Source organism: Mobula hypostoma, chromosome 28, assembly GCF_963921235.1.
Source record: "Mobula hypostoma chromosome 28, sMobHyp1.1, whole genome shotgun sequence".
In the NCBI taxonomy this organism is placed as follows: Eukaryota; Metazoa; Chordata; class Chondrichthyes; order Myliobatiformes; family Myliobatidae; genus Mobula; species Mobula hypostoma.
Window position 1 is genome coordinate 7,309,849 of NC_086124.1, and position 14,249 is coordinate 7,324,097.

The following is a 14,249-nucleotide window of genomic DNA, read 5'->3' on the forward strand; positions in this document are numbered from 1 at the left end:
TATAGTATTTCATTGTCCTGCTGTGGATGCCCAAAAGAAAATGAATCTCAAGGTAGCATATGGTGACATGTACATGCTTTGGTGATAAATTTACTTTGAAATTTGAAGCTGGTAGTGTAGGACATAAGGCTCCTGTACCTCTTGCCCAGTGATGGTAGCGAGAGGAGAGCATAGCCTGGATGGTAGGGGTCTTTGATGATTTTCCCACCACTAGAATAACTGCACCCCAATGCAATTAGTTTAATTAATTAATGTATTTACTTTATTCATCTAGAGATAAAGGACAGAACAGACCATTCCAGCCCAATGAGCCAGACTGCCCGACAACTCACCCATTTAACACTAGTCTAATGATGGGTCAATTTCTGTCTTTTGCCGGAGTTTTGGGCACCAATGAAGGTCCCTTTAGGATTCTTCATTGCTGTTTCCACAACAATACTATTTTACCATTCAGGGTTTTTAGCTCTTAAGGTGTGGGACAATTTGCAATAACCAATTAACCTCCTAAGCAAAACGTCTTTGGACTATAGGAGGAAACCAGAGCACCTGGAGAAAACACACACACTCACCGGAAGGGATGTAGAAACTTCAAACTCTGGCGCCCCAAGCTGTAATAATATCGTGTTAACCACTGCGCTACCATGGCAATTTACCAGCTATCACTGAGCTTAAAGACAGCTGAGGATGTGTGTGATCGCACATTTAGGAACAGGTGAGTTTTAATAAAATATCATGGGTTAATTACTGCTGACTGCCCTCTCAGGAGATGAGAACTTAAACTTGGGCTTTCACTCATTCAGAAGAAATTATGAAAGAAGATTTGCACTTCCTGTCTTTCTGCTTTTTATCACACTTTTAATTCCATCTGACTTTTCAAACCCTCTGAGCGTGTTTTAAATGTCGCTTACATTTCTTGCTTTGTGCTTTAGAATCTACTTATTTCGCATCAGTCTGATTGTTTGAAGAGCTTCAGATCACTTGCAGATTGGTGGAGTGCTGGATCAGTTACTGGATTAGAGGCAAAACTCTACTGAAAGATCCAACAAAGCCTATTGGCAGCAAAGAAGGAAATCTGAGTCATTATTCTCTGCTGCTGGATCATTTCTCATCAGCCTGCTGGAAAAACTGAATGGATGGAACAGCATCTGTTGGAGAACCTGGACCATGGAACATAGAACAATACAGCACAGGAACAGGCCCTTCGGCCCATGATGGTGTTCCGAACCAGTTAAAAGCAAATCATAAACATCCAGACATTAATCCCTCCTACCTACACAATGTCCATATCCTTCCATCTTCCTTATATTCATGTACCTGTCTAAATGTCTCTTCAAAACCTCTAATATATTTACCTCTACCATCTACCACACGGCCGACTAGCGATCTGAAGGTCGTGAGTTCGAGCCCCAGCCAAGGCAACGTGTTGTGTCCTTGAGCAAGGCACTTAATCACACATTGCTCTGCGACGACATTGGTGCTAAGCTGTATGGGCCCTTGCCCTTCCCTTGGACGACATCGGTGTCGTTTAGAGGGGAGACTTGCAGCATGGGCAACTGCCGGTCTTCCATACAACCTTGCCCAGGCCTGCGCCTTGGAGAGTGAAGACTTTCCAGGCACAGATTCATGGTCTCGCAAGACTAACGGATGCCTTAAATACCATCATATCAGGCATTCACCACACTCTGAGTAAAAAAAAATACCTCTGCTCTCCTCTTTGAACCTACCACCTCTCACCTTCAGTGCGTGCTCTCTGGTATTAGAAATTTCAACCTTGGGAGACAGATACTCCCTGTCTACTCTATCTATGTCCCTCATAATCTTATGAACCTCTATCAGATCTCCCCTCAGCCTCCAGCGCTCCAGAGAAAACAACCCAAGTTTATCCAGCCTCTCATGATAAGCACATGCCCTCTGAATCAGGCAACGTCCTAGTAATCTCTTCTGCACCCTCTTCAATGCCTCAACAATCTTCCTATAGTAGGGTGACCATAACTGTATGCAATACTCCAGACGTGGCCTGACCAGAGTTTTATAAAGTTGCAACAATAACCTCTTGACTTTTGAACTCAGTCCCTCGACTAAAAAAAGCAAGCATTCCATAAGTCCTAATCACCTTATCAATCCATGTGGCCACTTTCAAAGAGCTATGAAATTGGATCCCAAGATCTCTCTGCTCAGCGTCACTGTTAACACTGAGGAGAGAAGTTAGAGGCACAAATTCATAGTTGTACAGCGTGAAAACAGGCCCTTCAGCCTCACTTCTCCATACTGACCAAGATGCGTATCTACGCAAGCCTCATATGTCCACATCCCTCTAAACCAGAGAGTTCCCAACCTGGGGTCCTCCGACCCCTCAGTTAATGGTAAGGCTCCGTGGCATAAAATAGGTTGGAAACTCTTGTTCTAAGCTTTTCCTATCCATGTAGTTGCCCGAATGTCTTTTTGGACAAGCTATTATTTAGATGGGCAGAGAATTCAAAATGCATTTCAAGATGCAAAGGGACTTGGGCAGGATACCCTAAAGGTTAACCTTCAGATTGAATTGTTGGTGGTGAAGGTGAATGCAATGTTGGCATTCATTTCTAGAGGTATGGAATATAGGAGCAGAGATGTGATGTTGAGGCTCTATAAGGCACTTGTGAGACCACACTTGGAGTATTGTGTGCGGTTTTGGTCCCCTTATTTTAGAAAGGATATATTGACATTGGAGAGGGTTCAGAGAAGGTTCATGAGAATGATTTCAGGAATGGAAGGGTTACTATATGAGGAAGGTCTGGCAGCTCTTGGGCTGTATTCCCTGGAGTTCAAGAGAATGAGGGGAGATCTCATAGAAACATTCCGAATGTTAGAAGGCCTAAACAGATTAGATATGACAAAGTTATTTCCCATGGTAGGGGAGTCTGGTACAAGTGGGCACGACTTCAGGATTGAAGGACTTCCATTTAGAATAGAGATACAGAGAAATTACTTCAGTCAGAGGGTGGTAAATCTGTGGAATTTGTTGCCATGAGTGGCTGTGGAGGCCAAGTCATTGGGTGTATTTAAGGCAGAGATAGATAGGTTCTTGCTTAGCCAGGGCATCAAAGGGTATGGGGAGAAGGCAGGGGAATGGGGATGACTGAAAGAATTGGATCAGCCCATGATTGAATGGCAGAGCAAACTCAATCAGCCAAATGGCCTACTTCGGCTCCTATATCTTACGGTTTTAAATGCTGTACCAATCATAACCACTTCCTCTGCAATGTTCTCGCTTCATTTTTTTTTTACAGCTGTGCTGACCAACCATTGCTCTGAGCAGGAAATTTTGACATGGCCTGAAAACTGCAGCATTTTTAATGTTTGTTTGTAATGTGCACTTCAAACAAACACAAACCACAACTCACAACACCGGTAAATAATATCAGGCAGTCAAAACAACTGACAGGCTCAATGGCAGAAATAAAATGTTTTGACTAGATGGCATCGGCAATCAGCAAGCTGACAGTTTATTAACAGTGAGCTACTGACTGCCATTCTGTGTTTATTGTTACAATTTCTAACAGTGTTGTAACTTGAAACACTGACAATGTAAACATGTTCAAGTCCAAAATGTTTCAAACTAAAGGTTGTGGTACATTTATTATTTAGAAAATTTATAGATTATATTCATTAACATATAATTACAGGGTATTTCACAATTTCTTTAACATAGATTTCAAATTTATATTAACATAATTTCAAAATTATATTAACATCATATAAAAGAGAACTCCAGCTGTGCGGCAACAAAGGCAATATGCACAAGAGCAGTTCATTTACTACAGATATTTCTATAGAAGTGCTGTAGAGAACATTCTGACTGGATGCTTCACTGGCTGGTGTGGAGGCATCACTGCACAAGACTGGACGAATCTGCAGAGGGTTGTAAACTCAGCCAACTCCATCATGGACACTCGTCTCCCTGTGTTGCCCTTAAGGTAGTTATTTGACTTTGTTGGGTCTGCGCTTTAAATGATTTGTTTGTAACTATTTTCTAGTTAAAGTTAAAGGTAGATAATTAAATTACAGTACAACAAAGGTACATTCATTGTCTATGGTATATCGCGGCATGCGATGACGTCACCTTCGGTTTCATGGCGTCTTGTGTGTAACTGGTTTGGAGAAGGTGTAAAGGTGGGTGCCATGTTTGCGGCATGATTGTGAAGAACTCCATTTCTACCCACAAAGAAACATTATAGAAGTAACGCCTTTTCACCATATGATGTTAATGTGGAAGAGTGAACAGTAAATGGTTAATCTTACTACGACTCTGTCTTCATTGGCTCCGGTTTAACTTGGTGTTTAGTCAGAGTTTCAACACAATGCATGAGAACACTACACTCCCCATTATCAAAGACATCTTTACAATCGGTATCCATCATGAAGATCTCCAACACCAGCACATGCCCACTCCACACTGCTGCCATAAAGGAGAAGGTACACAAGCCTGAAGACATACATACACTCAACATTTCAGGAACAGCTTCTTCCCACCAGCCATCAGAATGAACGATGAATCCATGAACACTACCTCATTTTTTCACTCTTTTTGCTCTAGAACTAAGATGGCGCCGGTAACTAGTGACTCTGCGCGTGCTCTCCCGAGCAAACTGCCCTCTACATTATCCTATCCCCGAGTATTATTTAAATACACAGTAAATTGCAATGCTATATATACTGTCTATAGTATTGCAATTTATTGTGTATTTTATTACATATTACACTGTATACCACTGCTGCAAAACAACACATTTCATGACATATGTCAGTGATATTACACTCGATTCTGATATCATCTTTAATATTTCTATTTTTCCCTTTCAGGGTTCTTTTGAAGACCCTGACCTGGAGTTACACGCTGACTTCGGTGCTTTGCGGGAATGGCACCCGCTCTAGGGGTGTCGCGACTGGCCCTTATCCGACATGCCAAGGGCGCGGCCTAAGAGTTCGGCTCACCTTTGGAGGCCTAGGATCTTGGGGTGCTGGAGGCGGGCAGATCGAAGGTCAGTGTCCCGGACCGGTGTGTCGTGGGAGCTGGAAGATCTCTGGCTGTGTGTCCAGAGACCTGAGATCTTTGGGCACAGAGCTTGGAAAAAGCGATGCAATGGACTTTTAACATTGTAAACTGGTGTGTTGTTTGTTATGTTTCCCCTCTTGATGTGAAACAGAGACATCTCTTTCTCCCTTATTAGGGAGAGAGAGAACCTGTGGTATGTTGAATACTGGGTGAATGCTTAGTCTTTGGAATACTGCAAGTCTGTGTCTCTGCTGTTGTTTTTGCTGCATGCTTGAGTGCTTGGTGGCAGGTGCCAATGCTTTTTTTTTGCCAAAACGGGGAGGGGAATCGTTGCTTGGTGGTGCTTACACGCGGGAGGGAGGGGAGCTGAGGAGGACTTTGGGGTTCTTACATTTAATTGTCACTCATTGTTTGGGGGCACTCTTCTGTTTTTCGTGGATGGTTGTGAAGAAAAAGCATTTAAAGATGCATATTATATACATTTCTCTGACATTAAATGTACCTTTGAACCTTTGATTCTTATTTTAATTCAGTAGATATGACCATAAGATCACAAGATATAGGAGCAGAGTTAGGCCATTTGACCCATCAAGTCTGCTCTGCCATTTCATCATGGCTGATCCATTTTTCCTCTCAGCCTCAATCTCCTGCCTTCTTTCCGTGTCCCTTCATGCCCTGACTAACCAAGAATCTATCAACCTCTGCCTTAAGTATACATAAAGACTTGGCCTCAACAGCTGCCTGTGGCAATGATTCACCAGTCTCTAGATAAAGAAATTATTCCTTATCTCCATTCAAAAAAAGGACACCCCTCTATTCTGAGGCTATGTCCTCTGGTCTCAGACTTTTCCACCATAGGAGACATCCTTTTGATATCCACTCTCTGGAAGTCTTTCAGCGTCTGATAGGTTTCAATGAGGTCACCCCTCATTCTTCTGAATTCTAGTGAGTACAGGCCCAGAGCCATCAATTGCTCCTCATACATTAAGCTTTTCATTCCTGGAATCATTCTCATAAGCGAAATTCTCCAATATTAGCACATCCTTTCTTAGATAAGGAGCTCAAATCTGCTCACAATACTCTAAGTGAGGCCTCAACAGTGCTTTAAAAGCCTCAACATTGCATCCTTGTTTTTATATTCTAGTCCTCTTGAAATGAATGTTGATATCAGACTTGGCTTTGTCAACACTGTCTCAACCTGCAAATTAACCTTTAGGGAATCCTGCACAAGGATTCCCAAGTCCCATTGCACCTCAGATTTTTGAATTTTTTTCTCCATTTAGAAAATAGTCAACCTTTTTATTTCTTCTATCAAAGTACATGACCATACACTTCCTGACACTGTATTCTATGCCTATTCTGCTAATCTGTCTAAGTTCTTCTGTAGCCTCTCTCCTTCCTCAGAGCTACCTGTTACCGGCCCACCTACCTGTCTTTGCATCATCCACAAACTTGGCCACAAAGGCATCAATTCCAACATCCAAATCATTGACATATGATGTGACATATGACATATGACATATTGACAAGAAGCAGCCCTAACACATACTCCTGTGGAAAACCACTAGTCACCGGCAGCCAACCAGAAAAGGCTGCCTTTATTCCTACTTTTTGCCCCCTACCAGACGGCCAAGTTCTATCGATGTTAGTATCCTTCCTGTAAAACCATGGGCTCTTCATTTGTTAAGTAGCTTCAAGTGTGGCACCTTGTCATAGGCCTTCTGAAAATCCAGATTCACAGCATCGACCGATTCCCCTTTGTCCATCCTGCTTCTTATTCTTTCAATCAATGCCAGCCAGGATTTTCCCTTGAGGAAGCCATGTCGACTATGGCCTATTTTTATCATGTGCCTCCAAGTACCACAAAAAGCGCAAACTTAACAATCAATTCCAACATCTTCCCAGCTACTGAGGTCAGACTAACTGGCCTATAATTTCCTTTTTTTCTGCCTCCCTCCCTTCTCGAAGATTAGAGTGATATTCGTAATTTTCCAGTCCTCTGGAACCAAGCCAGATTCTTGAAATATCACTACTAATGCCTTTACAGCTTCTCCAGCCACTCTTTCAGAAACCTGGAATGTATACCATCAGGTCCAGGTGACCTATCTACCTTCAGGCCTTTCAGTTTCCCAAGAACCTTCTCTCACATTATTGCAACTTCACACATTTCTGCCCCCTGACACTCTTGAACTGATAGCGTCTTCCACAGTGAAGACTGGTGCAAAATGCTTATTCAGGTCGTCTGCCATTTCCTTGTCCCCCAGCATCGTTTTCCAGTGGTGTGGTATCTACTCTCTCCTCCCTTTTACACTTTAGTTATCTGAAGAAACTCTCGGCATCCTCTTTAATATTATTGGCTAGCTTACTTTTGTATTCCATCTGTTCCTTCTCAATGACTTTTTAGTTACCTTCTGTTGGTTTTTAAAAGCTTCCCAATCCTCTAATTTCCCATTAATTTATGCTCTATTTTATGCCCTCTCTGGCTTTTACGTTACCTTTTTCTTCTATTAGCAACCATGGCTGTGTCATCCTGCCTTTAGAATGCTTCTTCTTTGGGACGTATTTATCCTAGCCTTACTGATTGCTCCCAGAAATTCCAGCCATTGCTACTTTGCTATCATTCCTGCCAGTGCTCCTCTTCAATTAATTGAGGCCTGGTCTTCTCTCATACTTCTCTCGTAGCGGCCACTCCAGTGGTGATGTCTGTTATCTGTCAAATAGGGTGCAGTGCACAATCCTGATTTGATGGAGACAGACGTGAGAACACGAAGGAACATCTGGTGAAACTTCTGTAATGCTGACTTCGCTGCCGCTGCTACTGTGTGATCCAGGATCTCCAGAGGGGAAGGCCCTGAGTTCTTGGCTTTGCTTGTTGCTCGGCAGCCAGGGCGGGCTCGAAGCGCTCGGCAGAGGATGGTGCTCAGTGCTCAGTGTCGGAGGCTCGAAGTTTTCAGACGGACTCAGACTCCGCTGCGGTCGGGTGCTTCCAATGATGCTGCATCGGCAAGTTTGCGGCATTTGGAGTTCATGGCAGGGAGAGTTTCTCCCTTCTACCGTCTGAGTGAGATGATGGGGCTATCAGGACTTGAGACTTTTTTTTATCGTGCCCATGGTCTGCTCTTTATCAAATTACGGTATTGCTTTGCACCGTTGTAACTATATGCTATAATTATGTGGTTTTGTCAGTTTTAGTCTTGGTTTATCCTGTGTTTCTGTGATATCTTTCTGGCGGAACATTGTATCATTTTTAATGCATGCATTTCTAAATGACAATAAACGAGGACTGAGTGTCCTCGTAATCTAATCTAATCTACTAATCTAATCTAATTCCTTCAGCATCCAGCACTCACTTGCATACATGGGAGCTGGTAGAATTAACCAACTGGCCTGCATTTCTTTGGGACATGGGAGGAAAATTCAGAGCCCGGGGAAACCTACGGGGGTTAATGGGAGAACATGCAAATTTTGCACACAAAGGACCAGAGGTCTCAGAAGCTGCAAGGCAACATCTCTACTAGTTGGGCCAGCCTATCACCAGGCATTTGGGTTTGTTGGTGCAAATCCTATAAAGACCCTTCCTAATATCACAATACTATGACAACCTCAAAATCAAAGTCATATCTAAGTAAATTTCTCATCAAAGATGCATATAGTAATGAGCTCTTCCAGACCTCTATGGGGAGCTATAGAATGTTGTTGTTTAATGACAGGCATTAATTGTTTAGCGTTCCTTGTGTTTACCTCAAGCGACTCGCTCTTTGTAATGCGGTCTCCAGGTGCTATCTCTTTAAACTTATTTAGTTTATTTTGATCGCCTTGGGAATTCTGTGTTGCTTACATTAGTTAAGCGGATGCCTGATTATCACTAATCATGGAGTCCTAGTTTTGAGAAAGTTACGTCTCATGGTGCCGCTCGGCCGAGCCACCGATATACTGTTGGAATTCTCGTGAATAAACTCTCGTCACCGTCCCTACATTGGATTCTGCATTTCCCCTGCACTTGGGTTTCGATATTACCAGCCCATGTCACGACAGCAGACAGTATGTCACCATATACTACCTCGAGTTTCCTTTTCTGGCCAGCATTTGTAGGGAAGTAAAGAAATAAAATGGGATTCATGGAAGAAAAACCATACAAACAACCAAAGAATCATAGAGTCGTAGAAAAATACACTCAGACCTCACTTAATGCTGAGGATGTATTCCTCGGAGGTGGAGTGCGATGTGGAGTCATTATAACATTTTGTAAATGGACATGTGTGCCTGATTAAAAAGAAACTAACCCAAGATATATGATATATTATTCTATGTATACACAGTAATTCATGGAGTAGCAAATATGCAAATAGTCTTAAATGATATGACAGTCCATGGCCTCCTCTACTGTTATGATGAGGCTACACTCAGGTTGGAGGTACAACACCTATGTAGCCTCCAACCTGATGGCATGAACATCGATTTCTCAAATTTCGGCTGATGCCACCCACCCCCCCCCAACACCATTCCCCTCTCTCATTTTAACTCCTTGCCTGATGATTGCTTCCCTTTGGTGCTCTTCTCCCCTTTTCTTTTTTCCATGGCCTTCCATTCTCTCCTATCGGACTCCCCCTTTCTCCAGCCCCGCATCTCTTTCACCAATCAACTTCCCAGATCTTTACTTTGCCCCTCCTCCTCCCGGTTTCACCTATCACCTTGTGTTTCTCTCCCTCCCTCTCCCCCATCCCCACCTTTTAAATCTACTCCTCTTCTTCTTTTCTCCAGTCCTTCCAAAGGCTCTTGGCCTGAAACGTCAACTGTACTTTTTTCCATAGACGCTGCCTGATCTGCTGAGTTCCTCCAGCATGTTGTGTGTTGCTCGGATTTCCAGCGTCTGCAAGTTTTCTCTTGTTTCTAAACTGTACATCACTGGACCAGCAGCAGTAAAGGGAAGCAGGTTGCATCTTCAAGGAGGAACCAGGCTATGGGTACTCCTCTGCCTCTGGCTTCTTCTTCAAGCAGACGTCGAGACTTGACTGCCTTTTCTTAAGGTTCTTCTCATGAAGCAGTTCCCAGTAACAGGAGATCATATCAAGAAAACCTCTCTTTGCCTTATTGCTTCGCTCCCAGTCAGGGTCATTCTGATCGTCGATGTAACCAATTTCAAAGAGGTGCTACCATCACCCTGATGTTCACCAGCTTCCAAACGCCATATCACCTGCAGCTTCACATCCATGCTAATGCTTTTCCTAAATCTTCAATGTACTACCCTCACTGGAAGGTGCAGGCCAATTTCCAGACACTATAGGTGAAGAAAATGGAATAGATCGGCGAGGGAGCAAGAACGTTTAGACACGCAGGAGAGGCATAGAGTGAACTAATATATGGTTGGCTATGAGTGCATGTATAGCGCTCTCATTGGCTGATTGAATGTTTATAGCAACGGCAGCTGCTCTTGAGAAGTTTTGTGTTGTTTAGAATGGATATTTGTAATTTTTGGAAGTTTGAATAAAGTATTGAATAACCGCATTTTAACAAGTCAGCACTATGTGGCGTGGTGTTATCTGGGGTCTGAGTGTATAACACAGAAGTCAAAGATGGCAGAGTTAAAATGGCGCCAAATGGCTGCCACTTTGAGCTCATTGGTGGAAACAGCTTAAATAAATTCCTCCCTGTAATGTCTCTATTTTCCTTTTCAAGGTGGCTGGAGTTCTATCGAGTTCCCTGATCTATAATGGCACTCAAAAACATTTTTTTCCATGCAAAGATTTCCCTTTCTTGGACCTCACTGACCCATTGGCTGTTTGCCGACATTCTCCAGGCGTGGCATGGAAGTCACTGGGGTGCGACCCTGCACGGCTCTGTGGATGACCGATTCCAGGCCATTGGCGCCAACCGAGGCGTCGCGGGAGAAAGAACATACGGATTTCGTGGTGGCAGGTGCTGCAGACGGAGGTCTCAAGTCAAGTCACTCTTTCTCTCGAAGCTGGGGAGGGTTTGCTGCTGACTCTCGAGTCGGGAATCTCAGAATAAAAACCAACGTGGCAGACTGTAACACCGTAACAGTGACTGTCAGTCCCCCTTCCACAATGAAATGGGTGACATTGTGACATCTCTCTGTTAGTGAAAGTGAAAGGGAGAGGAAGAGGGAGAGGGAGAGGGAGGGGGGAGGGGGAGGGGACTCTTTCCACAGTCTCGTGACCCTTAGAGTGAAGAAGTTTCCCTTCATGTTCCCTTTAATTTTTTTTCCTTCCACTCTTCACTTCTCGTTGTCATCCCACCCATCCTCAGTGGAAAAGCCTACTTGCATTTACACTATCTATACCCCTCATAATTTTGTATACCTCTATCAAATCTCCCTTCAGTCTTTTACGTTCTAAGGAATGAAGTCCTTAGATATTTAATCTTCCCTTGCACATCAATCAATATGCAAAAAACACAAATTGTACAAATAAATAAATAACAGACAGAGAGATAGATAGATAGATAAATAATACTGAGAACATGAGTTGCAAAGAATCCTTGAAAGTGAGTCCACAAGTCATGGAATCATTTCAGAGTTGAGGTGAGTAAATTTAAACATTGTTGGTTCATAAGTCTGAAACTTGGAAGGTAGTAACTGTTCCTGAACTGGTAGTGTGGGACCTGAGCAGCAGGCACAAAATGCTGGAGGAATTGCTGTGTTTAAGATGATGAGAGGCATTGATCGTGTGGGTAGTCAGAGGCTTTTTCCCAGGGCTGAAATGGTTGCCACAAGAGGACACAGGTTTAAGGTGCTGGGGAGTAGGTACAGAGGAGATGTCAGAGAGTGGTGAGTGCATGGAATGGGCTGCCGGCAATGGTGATGGAGATGGATGCGATAGGGTCTTCTAAGAGACTTTTGGATAGGTACATGGAGCTTAGAAAAATAGAGGGCTATGGGTAAGTCTAGTAATTTCTAAGGTAGGGACATGTTCGGCACAACTTTGTGAGCCGAAGGGCCTGTATTGTGCTGTAGGTTTTCTATGTTTCTATGTTTCTAACTCTGCAGGTCAGGCAGCCTCTACAGAAAGGAGTGAACAGTCAGTGATTCACGCCGAGACCCTACATCAGGGCTGGACCTCGGTGTGGTACCTGCAGCTACTGTACCTCCTGCAGATGGCAGTAGATGATAATGCCTCCTGTACTTCCTGTCTCATGGTAGTAGATGATAATTTCTGCATATACACTGGGATATATTTAGGTGTGAGCTGTCATGTAGGTTTTCCTGGTAGCCACCCATTTCAAATCTACCGCCCATTCCCATTCTGACATGTCAGTCCATGGCCTCCTCTACTGCCATGATGGGCCACACTCATTTCTCAAACATCTGGTAATTGCCCCCACTCCCCTCCTTCATCATTCCCCATTCCTGTTTCCCTCTCTCACCATGTCTCCTTACTTGCCCATCACCTCCCTCTGGTGCTCCTCCCCCTTCCCTTTCTTCCATGGTCTTCTGCCCTTTCCTATCAGAATCCCCCTTCTTCAGCCCTTTATCTCTTTCAGCAATTGTTTTCCCAGTTCTTTACTTCATCCCTCTCTTTCTCCCTGTTTCACCTGTCACCTACCACCTTGTACTTCTTCCTCCCCTCCCTACACCTTCTTATTCTGACTTCTTCCCCCTTCTTTCCTCCTGGTGAAGAGTCTCGGCCCAAAAGGTCGACTGTTGATTCATTTCCATAGATGCTGCCTGAGCTGTTGAGTTCCTTCAGCATTTTGTGTGTGTTGATTTGGACCTCCAGCATCTGCAGACTTTCTTGTGTTAACAATTACTGAAGTCATCAGAAGATATTTTGATGTAGGTTGGGGAACAAACGTTAATCAGGACTCTGTGGGAGTTTCATTGTTCTTCAAATGTTCTCACATTGTTCTTCAAAATGTTTCCTCGTGTTTGTCATTCAGTGAGCTGCAAGTCTGTGAGCTAAAACACCTTGTCAGATCAGAATCAGTGCAGAAGATGAGAGAGGTCTGAGGAGAATAGACAGACTGGTTCAAGGAGACGGTAACTCAAATAACCATGTGTTGCAACAGTGGCGATGCAGAAGAGTATCTCTGAAGGTACAACTTGTCGAACCTTGATGTGCATGGTCTACAGCAGCAGACGGACCACAGACAAACTCACAGTGGCCACTTTATTCAATACATGAGGTAGCTAATGAAGTTGGCAGTGAATGCACACCAGCGATTCCGCATATGCTGGAACCTCTGTGCAGTTACTGCGATTTTATTGTTGATGCCATTGTCATTATTGGAGACATCCTCTGATATCAACATTTGAACCATTATTTTTACTGTCGTGTGGCTTGCAGTTACAATAGTGATCGATACAGGGGAGGCTTCGAAGGAGGTTCACAAAATGATCCCAGGATTGAAGGGCTTATTGAAAGGTTGGCGGGAGGAGAAGATGACAGCGCGACGCAGCGCGCACAGCTCTCCTGTGAAATGATATCGTATCTGTTAAATAGGGGCAATCCTGATTTGATGGAGACAGACGTGAGAAGCACAGAGGAACATCTGGAGAAATTTCTGAAATGCCCAGTTCACTGCCGCTGCTACTGTGCTGTCGAGAATCTCCGGAGGGAAGGCCCCAAAATCCCCGGATTTGCCTGCTGTTGGCTACTGAGGCTGGGGTCGAAGCATTCGGCGGAGATGGTGCTCGGTACTCGGTGTCGGAGGGCTGATCGGAGCTTGAAGTTTTCGGACGACTCAGAGTCGAGCATGGCAGGGTGAGTTTTCCTCCTTCTCCCGTCTGCGTGAGATGTGGGACTTTTGAGAAACTTTGAACTTTTTTGTTGTGTCATGGCCTGTTCTTCATCAAGTTATGGTATTGTTGCACTGTTGTAACTATATGTTATAGTTATGTGGTTTTTGTCAGTTTTTCAGTCTTGGTCTGTCCTGTGTTTCTGTGATATCGCACCGGAGGAATATTGTATCATTTCTTAATGCATGTATTACTAAATGATAATAAAAGAGGATGCGTGTCCTCATAATATAATCTAATCTAATCTTATCATATGAGGAGCGTTTGATGGCTCTGGGACTATACTCGATGGAATTTAGAAGAATAAGGGGGAATCTCATTGAATCCTATGGAAAGCTGAAAGGCTCTGATAGAGTGGATGTGGAGAGGATGCTTCCTATAGTGAGGGAGTCTCGAACCAGAGGGTGTAGCCTCAGAATAGAGGGATGTCCATCTTTGAATGGAGATGAGAAGGAATTT